Source organism: Pseudophryne corroboree, chromosome 3 (genome assembly GCF_028390025.1).
Source record: "Pseudophryne corroboree isolate aPseCor3 chromosome 3, aPseCor3.hap2, whole genome shotgun sequence".
NCBI classification, from domain to species: domain Eukaryota; kingdom Metazoa; phylum Chordata; class Amphibia; order Anura; family Myobatrachidae; genus Pseudophryne; species Pseudophryne corroboree.
In genome coordinates this window covers 764,264,733-764,290,379 of record NC_086446.1, presented here as the reverse complement: position 1 = coordinate 764,290,379, position 25,647 = coordinate 764,264,733, and the positions used below count along the sequence as shown (strand labels likewise).

The 25,647-nt window shown below is 46.0% G+C and overlaps 1 long non-coding RNA gene across 2 annotated transcripts in view; it reads left to right on the top strand.

The window, feature by feature from the left end:
* The window catches only part of LOC135056804 (uncharacterized), a 202,369-nt gene that overhangs the window by 59,983 nt on the left and 116,739 nt on the right, over positions 1–25,647 (top strand). Inside the window, exon 3 of one of the 2 annotated variants that reach the window (XR_010244076.1) lies at positions 5,561–5,685. The exons of the other annotated variant lie outside the window; for it this stretch is intronic. This is a non-coding gene — a long non-coding RNA (uncharacterized LOC135056804). The remainder of the gene's footprint in view (positions 1–5,560; positions 5,686–25,647) is intronic. 2 annotated transcript variants of the gene reach the window in all.

The window sequence follows — 25,647 nt, the reverse complement described above, 5'->3', positions numbered from 1 at the left end:
CATTCCGTCTTGCCCACGTAATACAGGCCACAAGGGCACATGATGACATAAATTACAAACTTTGAATTGCACGACAGGGGCCAGTTGATGGTATACTTCTTAGCCGAGTGAGGATGTAAAATGCTGGACCCTACAGACATATAGCTGCACGTCGTGCAGCCAATGCACCTGTAGCATCCATTGGGTCTACTCAAGAAATGTTGGGGAACTGGTTTTTTAAACTTGCTGAGATCAGTTTTAACCAGCATATCTTTAATATTCCTTCCCCTTTTATAACTTGGCATAATTTGTGTGTTTTTTAATGTCTTGAGTTCCGGGTCTGTGGTGATGATAGGCCACAGTGCCTTCGCCCGTTTGTTAGTATACCGGCTATTGGTGTCATAGGTATTGACCCACGGTAATTTATTTTGTTTCTTGTTAACCTTAGTTTGGGTCAGTAGATCCACTCTATTTTGTGCACATGCTTTACTCCTGGCCTGTCTTAATAGGGACATAGGGTACCCCCTCTCCACAAACTTCTTTTCCATTTTATCTAGTTGTATCTCCAGGTCTGTTGCAGTATTTGTAATCCTGCAGACCCGCAGAAATTGGGAGTACGGCAAACCCTGTATAGTTGGGGTGGGATGAAAGCTATTGTACCTCAATAACATATTCCTATCCGTGGGTTTGGAGAATAAATCCGTAATGATCCTCCCCCCGCTGATACGGATAGAGATATCCAAAAAATCCACATGGGAGTGGCTACATTTCATGGTAAGTTTGATGGTACTCACTGAGCTATTGTGCTTCGCTACAATGTCGCATAGAGACTGTTCATCCCCTGTCCAGAAGATGAGCAAGTCGTCTATGTAACGGTAGTACAAAAAAATATGCTTGGAAACCTCTACGTTTTCGTAAAAAAGCCCCTTTTCTGTCTCCCACATAAAAGTGTTAGCAAAGGCCGGAGCCACTGCCGACCCCATCGCACAACCAGTCGTCTGTCTGAAGAACTTGTCCTCAAACAGAAAATAGTTGTGCGTAAGGGTAAACTCCAGCAGTTCAATGAACAGATCCACGTCGGGGCCCTTATATGCCACATTCCCTGTGATAAGCCTCCTCACAGCCTGTAGGCCCCCTATGTGCGGGATACATGTGTAGAGGCTAGTGACGTCTATGGTAGCCATTAGCAAATTCGGAGGTACCTGTTCAATGTGTAACAATTTCACCAACAGCGTGTTAGAATCTTTAAGATGTGTGAAGGTTTGTTGGATACACGGTTGTAAATAAGCATCAAGAAAAATAGCCAATGGTTCACACAGCGAACCCCTGGCTGACACAATCGGTCTTCCAGGGGGTCTCTGTGCATGCTTGTGTATCTTAGGAAGTGTATAAAAGACCGGTACAACCGGACACGGATTCAATAATTTCTGCACCAAACCTTTGGATATCATACCTTGCTCACAGGCTCTATTCAAAATGCCAGTTAATTCCTTCACATAAATCCCTGACGGGTCTCTATCCTGAGGACAATATGTATTCAAATCACCCAGCAGTCGTTGGCATTCGGCCACATAATCTTTAGTATCAAGGATAACTATGGAGCCCCCTTTATCCGCCCCTCTTATGATGATATCCTGCCTCTTGCTCAGCGCCTTTAAGGCCACACTTTCATCTTTAGACAGATTGCTGTACACAGGGGGACCAGGGCCCATACCTGCTGCCTCCAGCAATCTGCTAAAGGTCTTCACTGAGGGGTTATTGGATATGGGATCAAATTTAGAAGGAGGACCCAATTTCAACACTCTAGCAGGTACATCACTAAGTTCCGGCAAAGCAGCGTCTTTCGAGAAATGTTCTTTTAATTTCAAAGTGCGGTGCAGTCTGAAAGAGTCTAGTTTCCATTGAAACCTATTGGGTTTATTGGTCGGGACAAACGTCAAACCTTTTTCCAGTACGCTTACCTCGGCAGGGGATAACACGCTTGTGGAGAGGTTGAAAATCAGGTCTTCTTTGCCCTCGGGGGGCGACCTCTTCGCCTGCCTTCTTGTTTGCCCACCTCGTCTGGTAGGTCTACCTCTCGGGCAGTTGGAATAGCCCGAGTCTTTACCCCTAAAGGGGTCATGTGAGCCGGTCCTCGTCTTCCCGGCCTCGTCTGGTCGTCCGAGTCGCTGGCTGATGTAGTTCCACTGCGTGTCATCGGTGTTCTGCGTCGGTATCTGGGTACCCTGTTCATGGACCCGCTGTTGTTCGTATTGCCCAGCCACGGGTACACCCGGTGTTGAACATAATCCTGCTGCACCTTTAATAATTTTTCTCGTTTGAATTTAAGCAAGTCAGTGCGGTATTTCTCCACTTGCTCGGTCAAGGTAGACATTTTCACTGTTTCTACTGCCAAAAGGTCATGGTGTTCTGATTCATAGGCATTGATCTTTTCCAACGTAGCCTTATGTTCACGTGTGGTCTCCTCAATGACCAGCAAGAGGAGGTCCATCGAGCATTTATTTAGCACCGCTATCCAACGTTTACAAAAGTTGATATTGAATCTCCCAATGGTAGGGGCATTATGGATGCGGAACCCCCTGGGGATCTGTTTAGCCCGGTGGTAGTCCGACAGCGTACGACTATGGTACAGGAAATCCACGGCCCTCTTTTTCAATTTAAATAATTCTTTAAAGGCATCCTCGTTGGTCGTGACCCCCGTGTCTTCAAAGGCAGATTCCTTATGCAAAATGCCCTCAGCCTCCAAATCAGAGAAACTGAGGGTATCCAGAGTATCACACTGTAACAAAAAAGAAGTCGTCTCATCGCCCCTTCCTTGTGAAGTGGCCATTTAAGGTTGCTACAAGCCTGTTCCCACAGGTCCAACCACATATGTCAAAGTGCTGTGCATACACCGTGCAAAATAGTGTAAGACGGTGAACACAAAGACAACAAGAGTTCCTGAGGAAGTTCAAAGTGCACAGTAAAAAATAATGTCCGGTGCCTTGCCTCTGCTTACCCCTTTGCAGACAGGAGCCCAGCAGCAAATATCCACACCATCGATGGCCGGCACTCGGGAAGCCTCCCTGGGCTTACTGGCTCAGGTGCCATCCTTTGAGATTTCCATCTCTATGTATAGACCCATCAGAATAAGGAGGCACTCAGAGACTTTCCATCACAGCAAAAACTTTTTAGTGAAAGTACTGCAGTTTAAGACATGATCAACGTTTCGGGGCCCGGAGCCCCTTCTTCAGGATACCACATAGTGACAAAAACCAACATTTATAAGGTGCACTCACCCCTCCGCGAAGTCCCCCTCAGGTTGCCGCCGCCCCCGTGTCCCGGGCCCGGCGTCCGTCTCCACGAGCGGGATACTTCCGCCGGAAGTGACGTCCCGGGTCCCGCCCACGTTGCCGCGGCAACCCTATAAACAAAACAGAAGAACAAAAACTGGATAAGAGGAAGCCGGTCTGTGCGGCAACATGCTGAGCCTGCTATAAAGTGCGTTGTGTTAAATATGCATAAAATGGTATCATATTAAAGTGCTGGTGCCTAGCTCATAAATACCAGAGCTCCTTAAAAAAAAAAAAAAAAAAAAAAAAAAAAAAACTCCTTAACACACACCTCGCTCCGGGAGGCGTCAGTGACAGTCTTATAGTGTCACAACAGGGAGACCTTGCCAGGTCATCCGTGTGAATAAAAGCAAAAATATTAATGTAAAATATGGCCTATAAGTGAAAAATGTGCCACCACAAACGTTGAAAAAATTCTGAATAATACAGTGTCAATGAAAAACTATATAAAAAAATATGTGAAGAAAAACTATAGGCAAATTATAGCAAAAAAGGGGGGGCTAACGTCATCTTCCTCATAGCAACCATATCGCCTCTCACAGATCGCTCCCTCTCCCCATATATACCCAGCAACATAGTGACATACATTAAAAAATACAGTCCATAAATACAAATCAACATCTGACATGTATACATTAAAACTTAAAAACAAGGAGAGTACATATAAACTCCACATAGTTGTTAGTAGCAATTAAGAAAAAACGAGGGCAAGAGAGACAGAGCATCTTAACAGGCCTCCAAGGGCTCTCTAACATAAATGATGGCCTAACAGAAAAATGTCACTCCCATGTAGCGAAGAGGTATGTATATATATATTTTCCCCTATGAGGAGCCCCAGGTACCTAGCTGTATCTATCCACCGTAATGGTACGTAGACCTATTGTGTGGGAACCGAACCTTCTTATAAGCAATTGCTAAGCCCCAGAGATTCATTAAGTCCCCTGGGCCTGATGGTGTCGAGTCTAAAAATCCATCGGGATTCCAACTGGAGTAATTTCAATGCCCTGTTGCCACCCCTAATGGACTCCGGTATCTGATCAATAATACGGTATTTCAAAGTTGCCATCCCATGCTTAAGGTTGGCAAAATGCCGTGCCACCGGTTGTTCACTCTGACCTGAAGTCAATGCCGCCCTGATGGCCTGTCTATGCTGGGCCATCCTGATTTTAAAGGGACATTCCGTCTTGCCCACGTAATACAGGCCACAAGGGCACATGATGACATAAATTACAAACTTTGAATTGCACGACAGGGGCCAGTTGATGGTATACTTCTTAGCCGAGTGAGGATGTAAAATGCTGGACCCTACAGACATATAGCTGCACGTCGTGCAGCCAATGCACCTGTAGCATCCATTGGGTCTACTCAAGAAATGTTGGGGAACTGGTTTTTTAAACTTGCTGAGATCAGTTTTAACCAGCATATCTTTAATATTCCTTCCCCTTTTATAACTTGGCATAATTTGTGTGTTTTTTAATGTCTTGAGTTCCGGGTCTGTGGTGATGATAGGCCACAGTGCCTTCGCCCGTTTGTTAGTATACCGGCTATTGGTGTCATAGGTATTGTTAGGCCATCATTTATGTTAGAGAGCCCTTGGAGGCCTGTTAAGATGCTCTGTCTCTCTTGCCCTCGTTTTTTCTTAATTGCTACTAACAACTATGTGGAGTTTATATGTACTCTCCTTGTTTTTAAGTTTTAATGTATACATGTCAGATGTTGATTTGTATTTATGGACTGTATTTTTTAATGTATGTCACTATGTTGCTGGGTATATATGGGGAGAGGGAGCGATCTGTGAGAGGCGATATGGTTGCTATGAGGAAGATGACGTTAGCCCCCCCTTTTTTGCTATAATTTGCCTATAGTTTTTCTTCACATATTTTTTTATATAGTTTTTCATTGACACTGTATTATTCAGAATTTTTTCAACGTTTGTGGTGGCACATTTTTCACTTATAGGCCATATTTTACATTAATATTTTTGCTTTTATTCACACGGATGACCTGGCAAGGTCTCCCTGTTGTGACACTATAAGACTGTCACTGACGCCTCCCGGAGCGAGGTGTGTGTTAAGGAGTTTTTTTTTTTTTTTTTAAGGAGCTCTGGTATTTATGAGCTAGGCACCAGCACTTTAATATGATACCATTTTATGCATATTTAACACAACGCACTTTATAGCAGGCTCAGCATGTTGCCGCACAGACCGGCTTCCTCTTATCCAGTTTTTGTTCTTCTGTTTTGTTTATAGGGTTGCCGCGGCAACGTGGGCGGGACCCGGGACGTCACTTCCGGCGGAAGTATCCCGCTCGTGGAGACGGACGCCGGGCCCGGGACACGGGGGCGGCGGCAACCTGAGGGGGACTTCGCGGAGGGGTGAGTGCACCTTATAAATGTTGGTTTTTGTCACTATGTGGTATCCTGAAGAAGGGGCTCCGGGCCCCGAAACGTTGATCATGTCTTAAACTGCAGTACTTTCACTAAAAAGTTTTTGCTGTGATGGAAAGTCTCTGAGTGCCTCCTTATTCTGATGGGTCTATACATAGAGATGGAAATCTCAAAGGATGGCACCTGAGCCAGTAAGCCCAGGGAGGCTTCCCGAGTGCCGGCCATCGATGGTGTGTGTATATATATATATATATAAATATATATACACACACAGTACAGAAATGCCCGGCACTCCCACTAAAACGTTGTAAATCCGGGTGCCCTCCGCAACAGATAATGCAGTAAATAGTAGAAAGAAGGCAGCGGCACTCCGTCAAGATGAATGGTCAAACATGTATTAAATCAAATAAGTAACAATGTGACCATACACGTTTGACCATTCATCTTGATGGAGTGCTGCTGCCTTCTTTCTGCTATTTAATAAATATATATATATATGTGAACAACAATGAGCCCGGCACTCGCGTGTACCTTAAGAGGAGAAAAGTGCTGTGGTGCCCCCCTGGTGACGCTAGGTCACTGTATATATCATGAAATGAAGGCGGCACTCGTACAGACTGGAAGCAGATGAGTAGGTCATTTTTATTAGACCAGGATGGCCACCATGTTTCGGGGTAAGCCCCTGTCCTCAGGGCCAAAAAACAGCAGGGAAAAACGCGGGAGTGTCTGGAGAAACGGGGGAGTGGCTGGCCAAACGCTGGGTATGTGTGTGACGTCAAACCAGGAACGAAACTGACTGAACTGATCGCTATTTGTGAGTAAGTCTCGAGCTACTCAAACTGCTAAGAAATTTCTATTCGCAATTCTGCTAATCTTTCATTCGCTATTCTGCTAAGCTAAGATACACTCCCAGAGGGTGGCAGCTTAGCATGTGCAATGCTGCTAAAAGCAGCTAGCGAGCATACAACTCTGAATCACTTCCCATATGTGAGAATGTATGCAAAGTATTGGTGCACTTTGTGTACGCTTTCGCGACAAAAATTACACACATTATAAATGGCTTTTTTCCTGTTTGTCCCTCGGGTTACACCAGCACCTCTAAGACTATACAGAACAGACGTGGTCTAACAACACAAGGTGGTTTTAAAGACAATGCAAGGTTACTTAAGATGCGTCTCCATTTCCTATACGTATTACAGATGCTCCCGTTGATTCCACCCAAACACATGCTAGCCTAATTGGACAAAGCACTGTCTAAATTTATTTGGGCGAGTAAGCACCCTAGATTCTCATTATTTAAATTGCGCCAACCTCATTCCCTTGGTGGCTTAAATTTACCATGCCTTCATTCCTATGCCTTGGCAGCCATTACAGGATCGCTTTGGACTGGAATGGCTGTCAAGGTATATATGCCAACACACACCTGGAACAATCTTTTACACCCTCTCAGACTTTGGTGTCCCTGTTACACACCACCTCCACCTCCATGCCACACTGTGTAAAAGACAACATACTCATTTCCTCTACCTGTGCTGCCTGGCGATAGATTCGCTCGCAGCTAAAATTATCACGACACATATCACTGTTTCTACCTCTATGGGGTAACCCAGACTTTAAACTTCACACTACCTCTCTCATATTTCAGAATTGGTATGACGGAGGTCTAAAATATATCCATCATTTTCTACATGCTGAGACTTTGGCCTTACTTACACATTCCCAAATTATGGCACGTTTCCCATCTTTACAAATCCCATTCTTCCCCTTTCTTCAAGCATGCAGCTATCTACAGAAGGTCACATCTTTGCTATCTATGCAGGATACCTCCCATGCCCTAGACAAAACATTACGACTCACCCCATATAGTAATTTTCCCACGGCACTCATATACACACACTCCCGCACCTTACTAAACGTGGAATCTGGCTCAGTAGGTCTCCTGAAATGGAAACTGGAATTCCCAGACCTCACTATGAAACTGATTCTGAAGGCTAATGCCTATCTAGATAAAACATTAGGCTCAGTTTCATACTCAGAAATGCACCAGAAAATCCTACATAGAGCATATGTCACCCCCAAAGCTACGATATCTTATCGGAGCTGCCCCCTCATCTCACTGTTTCAAGAGCACTGCTCCAGAAGCAGATCTTGTACACTGTGGGATTGTCCTAAGGTACGAACATTTTGGCAGGCACTCCAATCATACATCATGACAGACCTACAGTTACAATTTACTATTACTAAAACGTGGGCATTCTAGGTTATATTCCCGAAACACTCTACTAATAGACTGTCCAAAGGACAACGTATTTTATTAATTAAACTGGTGGCTGCCGCCAAAAAGATGATCCTTTCCCAATGGATCTCTACTGACCCTATCCCTATTTCACTATTACACCCAAGATCTCTCATTTATTCCATCTGGCCTGGACCAATACTGCTTTACAGAAAGACAAACTGACTGAAAAATACTTCCATATTTGGCTACCCTATGTCCAGACTCTCCCCCCGGTTACAAAGGAGGCTCTATGGATATGTTTTAAAGATACTAAATGGTACATACTAGAAACTTTTAATTCCGCAGCCCCCTTTTGATCTCAAGACTCTGTGCTGTTTCAATATTTCAGTTTTATCTCTTGCTGTTCTGATATTTGTTTATTTCCGCTACTGTTCAATCCTGACATTGTTTAGGGCTTACACGGAGTACAATTACTGTTATTGTATGTCTTTACTACTACTTGTATACAATGCATGTTGATCTTATTTTGTCTTGTTACCTCTTCACTGGTCAATAAAATATTTTTTTTTTTTAAAAGATGCGTCTCCACCTTTTGTTGATAGCTCAAAGTCTGCAAGTATGTGATGACCCGGACAGAGCCCCCAATTGTTAAGTTCAATTAACTTTCAGGGAAAAAAGCAATACCTTAAATACACAAATGTTCAGGCCGCTGCGACCGCTAAGCGTGTGTGTGTAAACCCCTAAGAAATGCATACACGTTGCGTAAGCACGCCGTCACACTGTAAGCACAAAGTAGCTAAACGTGCAGCGGAATACACTTTATAACCCCTAACAGGAAAAGAATGCGACACCAATTGTATATGTAATGTTGTGGTCCAACGCAGCAACAAATGTTTACTTAAAAGGGGGTACAACAGTAAAACAATAACACAAGAGAAGAAGCTACAACCAATGGATACATACGTTTGTTCGCCTGCGCCACCCGGTTCCGGTCCTCAGTCAATCTGGAAAGATGACCTTCAGAGAATTAGACTGAGACCGGCCAGGAGGCTTGGCTTTTATACAATGGTCCAAAGCATGAAACAAAGGAAACTATAATCTCTTCATCCATAGGTCAAAGGGCTGGTCATTTACAGTACAGGAGGGGTCATAGGTTGGTTTGAATAGGTGGGCAATGCCTGGTCCAGGTGCACTTGCAGACGTTCTCCACTGGGTTCCCGCCGAATATCGAGTACAGTATATACATTGTAATATTAATATTGTACTCCTGAGCATATCTATGCGCAGGAGCGTGCTACTTTCTGCAAACTGCAATCGGAATATTGCACTTGAAATACTGTACAGCTGGATACCAAACACCACCTCCTAACCTAATTATGTCCCCTCATATCCTGTAAAGTTGAATCCCTCTGTTATACCTTGGAAGCAAATGTAACTTGCTGGTGTGGTGCGTGTCAGCTATGTTTAAATTATGTACTATGTGGATTAAATATCAGATATGTTTTTGTCGCTTTTCCATGCGAATACGTATGCTACCGTATTTACTCATACCACGCGCTAATATGCAGGACTTCGTGAGCAAGGGGCTACACCCCTTTCAACATCGGACACCCTTTCGTCGTGCATTATGTAACCTAACAACATTAGGCTTTAAGGTAATACTCCATATCATACAAATATTGCCCAGCCAAAGGACGTTCAGGGGTTACAGGGGAGTAGCGCCTTCCGACGGTGCGAAGAGCGCCTGTAAGGCGCGATGAATCATCTACAGTACATATATACACTGCTCAAAAAAATAAAGGGAACACTTAAACAACACAATGTAACTCCAAGTCAATCAAACTGTTCACTTAGGAAGCAACACTGATTGACCATCAATTTCACATGCTGTTGTGCAAATGGAATAGACAACAGGTGGAAATTATAGGTAATTAGCCAGACACCCCCAATAAAGGAGTTGTTCTGCAGGTGGTGACCACAGACCACTTCTCAGCTCCTATGCTTTCTGGCTGATGTCTTGGTCACTTTTGAAAGCTGGCGGTGCTTTCACTCTAGTGGTAGCATGAGACGGAGTCTACAACCCACACAAGTGGTTCAGGTAGTGCAGCTCATCCAGGATGGCACATCAATGCGAGCTGTGGCAAGAAGGTTTGCTGTATCTGTCAACGTAGTATCCAGAGCATGGAGGCTCTATCAGGAGACAGGCCAGTACATCAGGAGATGTGGAGGAGGCCGTAAGAGGGCAACAACCCAGCTGCAGGACCGCTACTTCCGCCTTTGTGCAAGGAGGAACAGGAGGAGCACTGCCAGAGCCCTGCAAAATGACCTCCAGCAAGCCACAAATGTGCATGTGTCTACTCAAATGATCAGAAACAGACTCCATGGGGGTGGTATAAGGGCTCCACATCCACAGGTACGGGTTGTGCTTACAGCCCAACACCGTGCAGGACGTTTGGCATTTGCCAGAGAACACCAAGATTGGCAAATTCGCCACTGGCACCCTGTGCTCTTCACAGATGAAAGCAGGTTCTCACTGAGCACATGTGACAGACATGACAGAGTCTGGAGACGCCAAGGAGAACGTTCTGCTGCCTGTAACATCCTCCAGCATGATCGGTTTGGCAGTGGGTCAGTAATGGTGTGGGGTGGCATTTCTTTGGGGGGCCGCACAGCCCTCCATGTGCTTGCCAGAGGTAGCCTGACTGCCATTAGGTACCGAGATGAGATCCTCAGACCCCTTGTGAGACCATATGCTGGTGCGGTTGGCCCCTGGGTTCCTCCTAAGGCAAGACAATGCTAGACCTCATGTGGCTGGAGTGTGTCAGCAGTTCCTGCAAGACAAAGGCATTGATGCTATGGACTGGCCCGCCCGTTCCCCAGACCTGAATCCAATTAAGCACATCTGGGACATCATGTCTCGCTCCATCCACCAACGCCACATTGCACCACAGACTGTCCAGGAGTTGGCGGATGCTTTAGTTCAGGTCTGGGAGGAGATCTCTCAGGAGACCATCTGCCACCTCATCAGGAGCATGCCCAGGCATTGTAGGGAGGTCATACAGGCACGTAGAGGCCACACACACTACTGAGCCTCATTTTGACTTGTGTCAAGGACATTACATCAAAGTTGGATCAGCCTGTAGTGTGTTTTTCCACTTTCATTTTGAGTGTGACTCCAAATCCAGACCTCCATGGGTTAATACATTTGATTTCCATTGATAATTTTTGTGTGCTTTTTTTGTCAGTACATTCAACTATGTAAAGAACAAAGTATTTAATAAGAATATTTCATTCTTTCAGATCTAGGATGTGTTATTTTAGTGTTCCCTCTTTTTTTATTGAGCAGTGTCTTTGAGATGAGCGGGTTCGGTTTTACTCGGTTCTCAAAACGGCATCTTATTGGCTATTCAAAACACGTGACATCCGTGAGCCAATAAAATGCCGTTTTGAGAACCGAGTAAATCTGAGTAAAACCGAACCCGCTCATCTCTAATATATATATATATCGTACCTTGCTGTCCCGGCACTCCCAGTATCCACTGAATGAAAATTTGGGGCTCATTAATTTCCTTTAATTTTCCCTAGTAGCGAGGGGTTCGTGGACTGTGGTGTGGTAGTCAGTGAGTCGAGGATTGAATTCACCCCAATGGTTTCACAGAACGGACAGGCTAGGACGAGTTATATGGATGGAATTTTGGATGTAGCTGACCAGTATATCTGTTTTGATTAATGAGCCTGCATTAGTGAGACCAGTGGATGATTAGGTTAGCATATGGTGAGGGATTAGTGCCTGATAAAAATTCCTTAGAAGTCGCAATATTAGACTGTTTATACACTTATTATTGATACGGTTTAGAACCAGGACGGACATGAGCTGCACTGGTTATTAGCATTAGTATGCAGTATGTCTACGTGGTATTAACACTTTTTACTTGCATATACAATGTGGATTAACACTGTTTTTAAATGTTTTTAGCTGATGCTAGCACTTTTATAGAGATTTGCACTAGGATGAAACCAGTTTCCGATTTGCACTGTATCTTTGTTAAACGAGGTTTGCAGATGTTGTTTTTCTATTTTGTATTGCCAGCGTCTCCATGGTAACGCGGCACACTCCCGCAACGTCACTTCCGGCGGAAGCAGACGCGGCCGGCGGCACCGGGCGGTGAGATCGGCTGCGTGACCAGGGGAGACGCCAGGTGATTGGGTGTGATGTGGGGGGTAAGTACTTCTCTTAAGTATTTAAATGTTTGTAGTGCTGTGGTTACACATATCCTGAAGAAGGGGAACTTTTTGCACTAATGCAAGAATTTCTGACAGCCTCTGAGTGCCGCCTTTTTTGTGATTGCTATATATATATATATCAGTAGCGGATCTTGCCACGGGCAAGCAGGACTTCTGCCCGGGGCGCCGCCATCCGGAGGGCGCCGCACCATGGCAAGATTTGCCACTGTTCCCCCCGCAGTGCCCCGCTGTGCCCCATGCAGTGCCATGCTGTGCCCCCCCCGCTTTGAAGGGAACCAGACGCATAGCGTCTAGTTTCCCTTCATGGAGAGGACCTTTGTTGTGCGGTGCGATGACGTCATTGCGCACCGCACAGCATAGTGGCACAGACAATAGGGGTCATAATTGACCTCTAGTGTCTATGCTGTTCTATGGGAGAGATGTAATAACGTCTCTCCCATAGATCGAGGAGAGGAGAGGAGAAGAGCGGCGCCGCCGGCGGAGGAAGTCTGCAGCGGTCTGGAATCAGGAGCGGGGATAGTAAGTATACTTTTTTTTCTTTTTTTTTTTCTTTCATCTGCGCTACAGGGGCACAAATGGGGGCGTAACTGACCATGCCCCCATTTGAAGCCGTGCCCCTATACTTTGCCCAGGGCGCCACAAGGGTAAGAACCGGCCCTGATATATCTATATATGGCACACTATATATCACATACACACACATAAATTTCACACATACATACAGTACATACCTAACCCACAATACACATGCTGTACATAACATACATTCATACAGATGCACCCTAGGCTGAAAGAGGAGACTGGAAGCCACAGCACCTCAAATGTGCAGAGAGCTTGGCAGATCAGCCCTCCCTGCAGCAGCAGCAGCTGCGCTAGTGGTTTGTTTCTTTGTCTCTGAAAAAAAGAATTTTGTTCATCAGTGGGGTAGGTTTCTAGGTGCTCAGCCCCCCAACCCTACCCTCCACCTCCCCTTCTCCCCGACATGAAGCACTGGCCTTTAACTCCCTCTAGTACATAGGTCTACAAACTCGGTCCTCATTTCCCCCACACAGTGCATGTTTTGCAGGTGTCCTCACAGAATCACAAGTGAAATAATTAACTCCACCTGTGGACCTTTTAAAATGTGTCTGTGAGTAATTAATACACCTGTGCACCTGCTGGGTTACCTGTAAAACCTGCACTGTGTGGAGTAATGAGGACCGAGTTTGCAGGCCTATGCTGTAGTAGGAGTCCTGTCTGGCCAAAGGTCAGCAGAATTACAGCAGAAAGTATTTTGACCTTGACACCTGACAATGGATATTGCTATTCATGTGGAACACATGGTGCAGCAGAGTGGGAAACATTGCCATGCTGCAGATGGTAGGAGCAGCAGCAGCTGTGCAGGAGAGATTAGTTGAGGAAATGACACTGCGGCAGGATACAGGTGTTCTGACTTTCCCATATGCTGGAACACTAAGCAAGTGGAGGTTTCAAATGTAGGAACAGTGGAGCAGGGAGACGGGGGCATATGTAATAGGATCCGAGTTTGCTGAAGGTGCAGGAAGCCGTCCAAACTCTGACCTTTTTTAAAGTGGCAATCATTTACAAGGCAAAAGCATGCCTTGTAAATGATTGACGCTTTAAAAAAAATGTCCAAGTTCAGCCAGCATCCCGCACCTCTGTCAAACTCTGACCCCATTACATATGCCCCCTGGTTTTAAAAGCAGGAACGAATTGGAATAGAATGCTGAATGACATACTGAATCAGGAGCCAAGGTACTAATAGGTGAGAAGTTCTACTGCCAATGTTTTGATTTGCCATAACTTGCTGATTTAAATAGGGCGCCTTGGAAGCTGATTGGCTGAGCAGATCATGTGGCTGGAGCCTGCTAAATAATGATATGCTGGAAGTTAGTATGATGTCCTTCCAAGATGGTGGTGACCACAGTTTGGAATCACAGGAACCACTGGAAGGAGGATGCCAGCAATGTTACAGGTACTTTTTCGGTGACTGGGGTGACTCAGGCTACCTGCAAGAGTGCAGATAGAGGCAAAGTGACCAGATCTGGTAACGGGGCCAAGGGATCTGGCATATGATATTACCCACCCCCTCTTAAGAGTGACCATTGGACACTTGACTTGAAGATTGGTAGGGAACTGAAAATGGAATTTCTTGATTAATGCCGTAGTATGCACATTGGAAATGTTGACCCAAGCCCTCTCCTCAGCACCATATCCCATCTAATCAATGAGATATTAAAGATTTGCCAAATTGCAAAATGGAATCAATAATGCATTTGACCTCATGCTCTTTACCTGGATCCTGGGGAGGTAAATGTAACTATCATGAAATGGGTGCCCTGAGAAATACTGAAAGGTTGGCACACTTCTTGGTGAGCAGTGTAATAGGAGAGACCACTGTAGAATACACACACATGGATTTGTGGTAATAGTTGGGAAACCCAAGGAACCTCTGTATGGCTTTCAGGCTGGTGGGCTGTGGCCAATTGAGAATAACCTGGACCTTTTCTGGATCCATCTGTAATAAGTAGGTATGTAGTCAGTGCTGCACCTATGTGTTGCAGATTCGTTCATAGGGGTCATTTAGAGTTGTTCGCTCGTTGCCGATTTTCGCAACGGAGCAATTAAGGCAAAAATGTGCATGCGCATGGTTCTCAGTGCGCATGCGGTAAGTATTTTAGCACAAAACTTAGTAGATGTACTCACGTCCGAACGAAGATTTTTCATCGTTGAAGTGATCGGAGTGTGATTGACAGGAAGTGGGTGTTTCTGGGCGGAAACTGGCTGTTTTCTGGGAGTGTGCGGAAAAACGCAGGCGTGTCAGGGAAAAACGCGGGAGTGTCTGGAGAAACGGGGGAGTGGCTGGGCGAACGCTGGGCGTGGGTGTGACGTCAAACCAGGAATGAAACTGACTGAACTGATCGCTATTTGTGAGCTGGAGCTACTCAGAAACTGCTAAGAAATTTCTATTCGCAATTCTGCTAATCTTTCGTTCGCAATTCTGCTAAGCTAAGATTCACTCCCAGAGGGCGGCTGCTTAGCGTGTGCAATGCTGATAAAGGCAGCGAGCGAGCGAACAACTCGGAATCACCCCCATGGTGTGAGATAAAGGTTAGATGAACTGTATCTTTAGGTAGTCTGCCTAGTTGCAGCAGCCCCCTATCACATTATGGGAGTATTTTTAAAGGGGGCTTGCCATCTGTCACTTCTACATAGCCAAACACGAAAGCCCTGTATACACTGGACGATATGAATGATAACAATAGTTTTTTAAAAGATCTATTGTTCATATCGGCCAGTGAGTATGGATGAACGATGCGTGCACCCGCGGGTCGTTCTCGTTCATTCATGATCTACTGAACATGCAGCTCAGTGTTAACTATATCTTTGTGCTGCATGTTCGGGGAGTGAGGGGGATGACGTCACTGAATGATGTCATACATCAATATCGTTCAGTGAGTATGCACTGGCGACCTCCCTTACTTAGCAATCAGTGATATAGCACTGTTTGCTAACTAGGGAGGTCGCCCAGTGTGCAACCGGCTTTACAATCCCTCTTCAGACAGGTACAGTACATCGCTCTCACATTATGGGTGTCTCACATTATGGGTGTCTTTTCAAGACTGCAGGTCTTTCTATTCTTTTGTCTCTTGATGGTTATCTTCAGTTGCCTTTGTGTCCAGAATGTCCCTTTGCGATGTGTCTTGCTCCTTCCATGGACTTATGTATCTCTATCCCTTCCCTTGTGGTATACTTGGCAATTTCTGGTTTAGTTGCACGCTCATATCTCTCTGTATTTTTTTGTGTTGCAGTATGTTTTTCTGTCTCTAATAGAGATGATGTTCTGTGGTTTTTGACATATCTACATGGCTTGCTGGTTTGTGTTGGGTACATGTGGTGTTAATGTTTTCCCTACAAGAAAAGTTTCAGTAAGGATTCGCCACTGGTGACTATGTCCTTCTCTTAGTTATATAGAATATTTGGTGGCATACCGAAGTCACACAATAGTGCTGAGTATTCCACCCATAAACGTATCTTTAATTGTTGCGTCTAGATGTCAAATCCGTATTATAGGTCATTGGTGACAATCGTACAAATGAGCTGAAGGGGTGTACCCAATTTACACCATCAAACATAAGCTGAATCTCATAAAGGTTTCTTTTCAGTCATCCCTCTGATCTGTCTCCTTCGCCTTACCCCAAGTGGCGGCATCAGTTTTCCTACACTGAATATGTGTGGAATATTATGCACTTTTTTTTGGGACATACTACATTATTGCCTTTTTCTCTATTTACATGTATGGATCTTGTAGTGTTGTTCTTCATGTATGGTGGTTGAACCATATTTGACACTGTTTACATTTGTAGCTTATAGTGTGCGCAGTTACGTATCCATTATTTGTTCTTAATGTATCCCCATTGGACCCTTGTGTGTTTTTGGGGTGGCTTGGAACTGATTTAGCCTGCACTGTCTTACCTGGCATCCCACAGTCCTGATGTGCTCAGGCGTTAGGCTGCACTGGGTGTTCCCTTCATTCTTCGATCTGGGGCGGTCTTGTTCAGTTTATGCACCTGCTAGTTTTGAGCTCTCAATTTCCTTGGCTCTCAGTTCTTCGGTTGGTGCTTCCTGTTCTAGTGTGATTGCGATCATGTTGCAAAGGGGTCTGATCTCTGTTTTGGAGAGGGCCTTGCTCTCCATCGATAATCCTGATTTGTATGACCTGCTTTGCTACCATGGGCAGTTTGTACTAACATCTATATACAATATCAATTATGGTTGAGTGTCCTCGCTTGGCTCGCCGAACCTCCTCTTTGTGGGGATGCGTGTCCGATCGTCGTTTTGGAATTGAGGGGTACTGTTTCGTTAGGTGGCTCAGGTTTGAAATCTTGTTTTCATCCTTCATCTTTTTATATATGGATGAGGATGTGCATTGGTTGGTCTGGGATTGTCCCTCAGCTGGTATGGTGGTTTCCACATTTTTTGGGGGGGGGTTTATTTGACAGGCTGTGGCAGTGGGGCAGCTCTATAGTGGCTTCATTTGCTGTTCTTTTCTGTTGAAGGTTTTCTGCTGTTATTACATAGTAACATAGTAACTAAGTGTTATGCACACCAGTGCCTGCAGGAAAGTACTGGTGTCAGAACTGTTATGCACTCCAGTGTCTGCAGGAATGTACTGGTGTTAGGACTGTTATGCAAAACAAATGGACTTACAGACAGACTGGGGAATATGACATAACGTACACAGAAGGTGATAGGGTAACAAAATACACACAAAGTGAACAGAGAAGCCCAGAGGCTAAGGAACTGGGTATCTCCCTTGTATTAGAACTGCTTAGATGGGAAAAGCAAGATGTTGTGTTTTAATACGTAGAGAACCCGAAATGCTGTTGCTAAGGGCAACAGCAAAACCCTAAAGGGTTACAAACGGGTGAGGCAGTAAACTCCTTGGTCAGAGATGGAATGATAGACACAAGGAGAGTCTCCACAATCCTAATTCTCACTTGCAGTGCACAGGTTCAGCTTACTGCCACTAAACTGACCCCTGACACCTAGCACAGTGAGACAGGATTAGACAGGCAAGTCTTAGAATACAGCCGCAAACTTGCTAAGTTCACAGAGTAGTAACAGAACCCCAGCAAGCTAAACGACTGACTCCAGTCTTACTGCTAGGTCTGGATTGGCAGAGTGTAATACCAAATCCCCAGGCCTATTTGCAGTAAGCAACAAACAAATACAAAGCTACACAGTACTAGCTAACTTTCAGAAACTGACTAACCAACAAAGATTCTGCAGCATCTGCTTACCCTGAGAAGAGGCCTTATAAAGCAGGTGCTGTCCACGCCCCACTCAGACCTCACAGACTGTGAGCACAAAAACCAGCACCGGATCCCCTGCCATGCACAGAGCCTATAACCACTGCACAGCAAAAGACCCGAACCGGAGTATCAGCTGCGCTCAGGTCACTCTGCTAGCACTTGTCACCCGGTTGCCATGACGACGTGGCAGCACAGGGCAGGAGACCCTAACAGTACCCCCCCTCTGACGAGGGGTCAAAGAACCCCTACCACCGGGTTTATCGGGGAACTGCGAGAAGAAAGAGCGTATCAGTCTGGGGGCATGAAGATCACAACTGCGCACCCACGACCGCTCCTCCGGGCCATACCCCTTCCAGTGCACCAAAAATGACAGCCGACCCCGAACCACCTTGGAGTCAAGAATCCTTTCAACAACAAACTCCCTCTGGCCACGTATCAGAAGAGGGGAAGGTCTTCCACTGGAAGAAGGATTACTAATCGCCCGTTTTAAAAGGGAACAATGAAATGTTTTATTGATACCCAAAGAACGGGGCAGATCTAACTGAAATGCCACCGGATTGATAACCCTGGTGATCTTATAAGGGCCGATGAACCGGGGGCCTAACTTATGAGATGGCTGTCTCAACTTCAAATTCTTGGTAGACAACCAGACGAAGTCTCCTAATTTGAAGCTGCAGGGTCTTTTCCGCTTATCAAAAACCCTTTTGGTCACTAATGACACAGACACAAGGGCTTTCTTCACTTTCCGCCAAATACCTCTAAGGACCGAAACCACAGAGGAACCACCAGGCGTGGAGTCCAGGGGGTCAAAAGAATTGGCCTTAGGATGATGCCCATACACACAAAGGAAGGGAGAGATCCCTGTAGCAGAGTGAGCCGCGTTGTTATAGGCAAACTCCGCCATGGACAGATGAGCAACCCAGTCAGTCTGACACTTGGAGACATAACACCTGAGGAACTGCTCCAAGGACTGGTTCACCCTTTCAGTCTGCCCATTAGACTGCGGATGGTAGCCCGACGACAAGCTGACAGAAATCTGGAGATCGGAACAAAATGCCCTCCAGAATTTGGCCACAAACTGGGATCCGCGGTCAGAGACCACATCAAGTGGCAACCCGTGGAGACGCACAACATGCAGTATAAATAATTCAGACAGGCGTCTGGCCGATGGCAGCCCAACCAGTGGAACGAAGTGCGCCATCTTCGAAAACCTGTCAACGACAACCCAGATGGCTGTCATCCCCGAGGATTTGGGCAAGTCCACCACAAAATCCATTGAAATGTGGGTCCATGGCTTAGATGGGATAGAGAGTGGATGTAATGGGCCAACAGGAACCCCTCTAGGAGTCTTATTTCGGGCACAGATGTCACATGCCCGAACCCACTGATCCACATCCTTAGCCACCGAGGGCCACCACACCGCCCTAGATAGCAACTCCCGAGTTCTGGCAATACCCGGGTGACCTGCAGACTTCTTGGCATGGAATTCCAGAAACACTCGCTGTCTTAACCTAGGAGGCACAAACAAAAGACCTACCGGAAGGTCTGGAGGAGCCTGCTCCTGTGCTCTAAGGACTAATGATAAGAGGTCCTGGGTAATGCCCACTTTAATACATGATGGGGAAACAATGGGCAACGGCTCCTCTGTGGTCTCCTGGATTGGAGCAAAACTCAGCGAGAGCGCATCAGCCTTGATGTTTTTTGACCCAGGGCGATATGTTATCAAAAAATTAAAGCGAGCAAAAAACAAAGCCCATCGTGCCTGCCTGGCATTGAGACGCTTCGCTGACTCTAAATATGCCAGATTCTTATGGTCAGTGAGAATTGAGACCACAAACTTAGCCCCCTCAAGCCAGTGTCTCCACTCCTCGAGTGCATCCTTAATAGCCAACAATTCCCGGTTACCCACGTCATAATTCATCTCGGCAGGCGAAAATTTACGGGAAAAGTAAGCACAGGGATGAAGGCGATTATCAGACACTCCCATCTGAGAAAGCACTGCCCCAATACCCATCTCAGAGGCATCCACCTCCACCACAAAAGGACGCTCTGGATCTGGGTGTCGCAGCACCTTGGCCGAAACAAATGCCCTTTTGAGACGGGCAAAAGCCGCTTTAGCCTCACAAGACCAGTGAGCAACATCCGCCCCTTTCTTAGTGAGTGCCACCAAGGGCGCCACTATAGACGAAAATCCAGCGATAAATTGTCTATAAAAATTCGCAAAGCCCAGGAAACGCTGAAGCGCCTTCAAACTAGTGGGCTGCACCCAATCCAGGACTGCCTGTACCTTGGAACCCTCCATTTGGAAACCTTCTGGGGAGATAATATATCCTAGAAATGCGATTTGCTGAACTTCAAATTCGCACTTCTCCAGCTTCGCCCCAAGCCGGTGGTCTCTGAGTTTCTGGAGGACTAAGCGTACATGCTTCCGATGTTCCTCCAGGGAATGGGAGAAGATTAGGATGTCATCTAAGTATACAACTAAGAATCTATCCAAATATTCCCTGAGCACATCATTCATGAAATCCTGGAAGACTGCCGGGGCATTACAGAGCCCAAAAGGCATCACCAAATATTCATAATGCCCTGAGTGGGTATTAAAGGCAGTCTTCCATTCATCCCCCTCTCTTATTCGGATTAGATTGTACGCACCGCGTAGGTCAATCTTAGAAAAAATGGTGGCAGTACGAAGCTGGTCAAACAAGACCGAAATGAGAGGCAGTGGGTATGAGTTTTTAATCGTGATACGGTTCAATTCCCTGAAGTCGATGCAGGGTCGCAACGAACCGTCCTTTTTAAAAAAGGTTATTTGAGAGTGTATAAACACCCCCACTCCTGGCGCACCTTATAGTATAATTATAAAGGAAGACCACAGTTCAACAGCTGCAAGCACTGGGGGACTGCTAGTTCCCCCAGAAAGACAAAAATGACATATACAAGAGTGCTGCGCTTGAAATGGGCTTGATTTGTTTGGTACAGTAAAAATATATTTAAAATTGAATGGGTGGCTGCTTTGATCAAATGGCTACTCACACGGAACTTGCTCACATAAACAGTTTAATAAAACACACAGAAAAAATAAAATCTAAAATGAAACAAATAATTAAAACAATCTGTTTGAAACATTTAGCTCAAGCACACTGATACATTTGATGAATGGATCACTATAATCAGAGAATTAGAAATAATGTCACTTCAATGTTGCCACATAGACCTAATTGCGGTCTTTTAGTCACAATTGAAATTGATGAACGACAGTTAGTACAGCCCAATGGAGAAAAGGTGAACAGACCTCTCGTACCTCTATGCTCTGGCGTCCCAGTGCAGAGGATACAGCCGCTGGTGATAATTACCCGTCCTGCGGGAAGAAGCAGTAGCGCGGCACAAGAGGTACCGGAGCAGCTCCCGAGCGTCCGCCATTGGCACTAGCAGAGTGCAGGTAGTTGGATTCTGGCAGGCCGGTAATGGTGCTGCAATAATACGCTGAACTGGCGTTCCGGTAAATGGTCTCCCCGGCTGATTGGCAAGTTCAATTTACACCGCTGCGGGTGAAAGTGGCCGGCAACATTCAGTGCGTCTGTGAGCTGAATGAAGGAGTGACGTCAACGCGTTTCGTCCCGTATCCCGGGACTTCCTCAAGACGATCATGTTCATGATCATGTCGTCTTGAGGAAGTCCCGGGATACGGGACGAAACGCGTTGACGTCACTCCTTCATTCAGCTCACAGACGCACTGAATGTTGCCGGCCACTTTCACCCGCAGCGGTGTAAATTGAACTTGCCAATCAGCCGGGGAGACCATTTACCGGAACGCCAGTTCAGCGTATTATTGCAGCACCATTACCGGCCTGCCAGAATCCAACTACCTGCACTCTGCTAGTGCCAACGGCGGACGCTCGGGAGCTGCTCCGGTACCTCTTGTGCCGCGCTACTGCTTCTTCCCGCAGGACGGGTAATTATCACCAGCGGCTGTATCCTCTGCACTGGGACGCCAGAGCATAGAGGTACGAGAGGTCTGTTCACCTTTTCTCCATTGGGCTGTACTAACTGTCGTTCATCAATTTCGAACCGTCCTTTTTACCCACGAAGTAGAACCCCGACCCAACTGGACACTGTGAAGGTCTGATAAATCCCTTAGCCAAGTTCTCCTGAATGTACTCTGCCATAGCCTGAGTCTCAGGACGTGACAGGGAGTACAACCTGCTCTTGGGAAGCTTAGCATTTGGCAACAAATCAATGGCACAGTCATAGGGGCGATGGGGAGGTAGTACCTCTGCAACTTTTTTGGAGAACACGTCCGCAAAATCTGCATAACACCCTGGCAATCCTGGCAAACTTAGCTGCGAGAGCCTGACTGGAAGGCTCAAGCAACTCCTGAAACAATCAGTACCCCAACTAAGAATCTCCCCAGAGACCCAGTCAAATTGAGGATTGTGGGCCCTTAACCAGGGTAACCCCAACACCAATGGGGCAAAATTACAGACAGTCACATAAAAGGACAATTTTTCAGAGTGTGTGGCTCCAATAAACAAAGAAATCTGGCTAGTGCAAGAGGTAATTTTACCTTGGGATAATGGTTCCCCGTTTAACCCACAAATCTCAATTTCCGATGCCAAGGGTACTAAGGGAACAGAGTGTTTCAGGGCGAATTGGCGGTCCATAAAAACCCCGTCGGCCCCACTGTCCACAAAGGCCTCAGGCTTGACAGTTTGACCGAGGATCTTCAAGGTCACCGGAATGATAAAAGTCTTCTTGGGAAATTCTGACTTCTGGCCTGACAGGATATTTCCCATCACCCTCAGGCCCTGAAGTTTTCCGGCTTTTCTGGGCATGATACTACCACATGACCTTTATTCCCACAGTACAGACACAACCCCTGCTGTCTCCTCCGCGTCTTCTCACGCGAGGAGAGGCGGGTAGCCCCAATCTGCATAGGCTCCTCGGAAAATTCCTCAGAGTCTGAGGTTCCCTTGGGAAGGAAGGAAATCTCAGTCTCCCTTTCAAGCCTACGCTCTCTCAGCCGTCTATCCACCCGGATGGATAACTGCATGAGCTGATCCAAGCTATCAGGCAAGGGATATTGTACCAGTTGGTCCTTTATCTGGTTAGAAAGACCTCTTTGGTACTGGTGTCTCAGGGATGGGTCATTCCACTGGGTATCATGGGCCAACCTCCGAAACTCCGTACAGTAAACCTCAACTGGCCTTCGCCCTTGCTTAAGGATCGAAATCTGAGCCTCGGCTGAGGCCGTCTTGTCAGGGTCATCATACAACATGCCCAGTGCCGTAAAAAAAGCATCAACACTTTTAAGCGACGGACAGTCAGGCTGCAACCCATATGCCCAGACCTGTGGGTCTCCTTGTAGCAAGGAAATCACTATGCCCACCCGCTGAATCTCCGACCCAGAAGACTGAGGCCTAAGCCGGAAGTATAGCTTGCAGCTCTCCTTGAAACAAAAGAACTGCGAGCGATCTCCAGAAAAACGATCCGGGAGATTTACTTTCGGCTCCTTAACCCCTGCAGGTGCTGCTGCTGCTGCGGGAGCTCCGCCAGCAGCCTGGGAGGTGTGCATTTTAATGGACAAATCATTAAATTGTCGAGTCAGGACCTGCACCTGATCAACCACCTGTTGCAACGTATTTTGAGGGGTATGCTCCATATTCCCACAAAATTTCAACAGGAGTATTAGGCTGCTGAATATGTTATGCACACCAGTGCCTGCAGGAAAGTACTGGTGTTAGGACTGTTATGCAAAACAAATGGACTTACAGACAGACTGGGGAATATGACATAACGTACACAGAAGGTGATAGGGTAACAAAATACACACAAAGTGAACAGAGAAGCCCAGAGGCTAAGGAACTGGGTATCTCCCTTGTATTAGAACTGCTCAGATGGGAAAAGCAAGATGTTGTGTTTTAATACGTAGAGAACCCGAAATGCTGTTGCTAAGGGCAACAGCAAAACCCTAAAGGGTTACAAACGGGTGAGGCAGTAAACTCCTTGGTCAGAGATGGAATGATAGACACAAGGAGAGTCTCCACAATCCTAATTCTCACTTGCAGTGCACAGGTTCAGCTTACTGCCACTAAACTGACCCCTGACACCTAGCACAGTGAGACAGGATTAGACAGGCAAGTCTTAGAATACAGCCGCAAACTTGCTAAGTTCACAGAGTAGTAACAGAACCCCAGCAAGCTAAACGACTGACTCCAGTCTTACTGCTAGGTCTGGATTGGCAGAGTGTAATACCAAATCCCCAGGCCTATTTGCAGTAAGCAACAAACAAATACAAAGCTACACAGTACTGGCTAACTTTCATGAACTGACTAACCAACAAAGATTCAGCAGCATCTGCTTACCCTGAGAAGAGGCCTTATAAAGCAGGTGCTGTCCACGCCCCACTCAGACCTCACAGACTGTGAGCACAAAAACCAGCACCGGATCCCCTGCCATGCACAGAGCCTATAACCACTGCACAGCAAAAGACCCGAACCGGAGTATCAGCTGCGCTCAGGTCACCCTGCTAGCACTTGTCACCCGGTTGCCATGACGACGTGGCAGCACAGGGCAGGAGACCCTAACACTAAGGTTGAATAAAAAGACAATGGCCATCGAGTTCAACCTATTTGTGGTCTCCTATGCAGTCTTATTATAGGACTAGTTATTTTTATGTTAGGACTAGTTATATTAACTATAATGCGTGCCTACGCACCATAACCCATAATACACCATAATATCTTTATCCAATAGGAATTTATCTAATCCATTCTTAAAGGGATTGACTGAGTCCGCCATTACTACTCTCTTAGGCAGGGAATTCCAAACACATATTGTCCTTACTGTGAAAAAACCTTTTTGCCTCAATGTGCGGAAACTCCTCTCCTCTAACCTAAGCGAGTGACTACGTGTCCTCTGTGCTGATCTTATAGAAAACAGGTCCCTCCCAAGCTCTGTGTATTGACCCCTTATATATTTGTAGATGTTGATCATGTCCCCTCTTAGTCTCCTCTTTTCCAATGTAAACATGCCTAGCCTTGCAAGCCTTTCCTCGTATTCCAACATCTCCATGCCCTTGATTAGTTTGGTCGCCTGCCTCTCAACCTTTTCTAGCTCCAGGATATCCTTTTTGTAATATGGTGACCAAAATTGCACACAGTATTCATGATGTGGTCTCACTAGTGATTTATATAATTGGAGTATAATACTCTTGTCCCTTGCATCAATTCCCCAGTTTATGCATGCTAATATCTTATTTGCCTTCTTTGCTGCACTCCTACTTTGGGTACTGCTGTTTAATTTGTTATCTATGTGAACCCCTACGTCTTTTTCCAGTACAGAATTCCCTAATATTACCCCATTTAGTATGTAGGTGTTATTTTTGATCTTGCCCCCACAGTGCATTACCTTACACTTGTCTGTGTTGAATCTCATTCTCCATTTTGCTGCCCATGCTTCCAGTTTTGTTAAGTTGTTCTGAAGAGACTCAGCATCCCCCTCTGTATTTATAACCTTACACAATTTGGCACCATGCTCTCTAGACCTACTGTTAGGTCATTGATGAAAATGTTGAACAAAAGTGGTCCGAGTACAGACCCTTGTGGCACACTACTTAGTACTTTAGTCCAATTTGAAAATGATCCATTGACC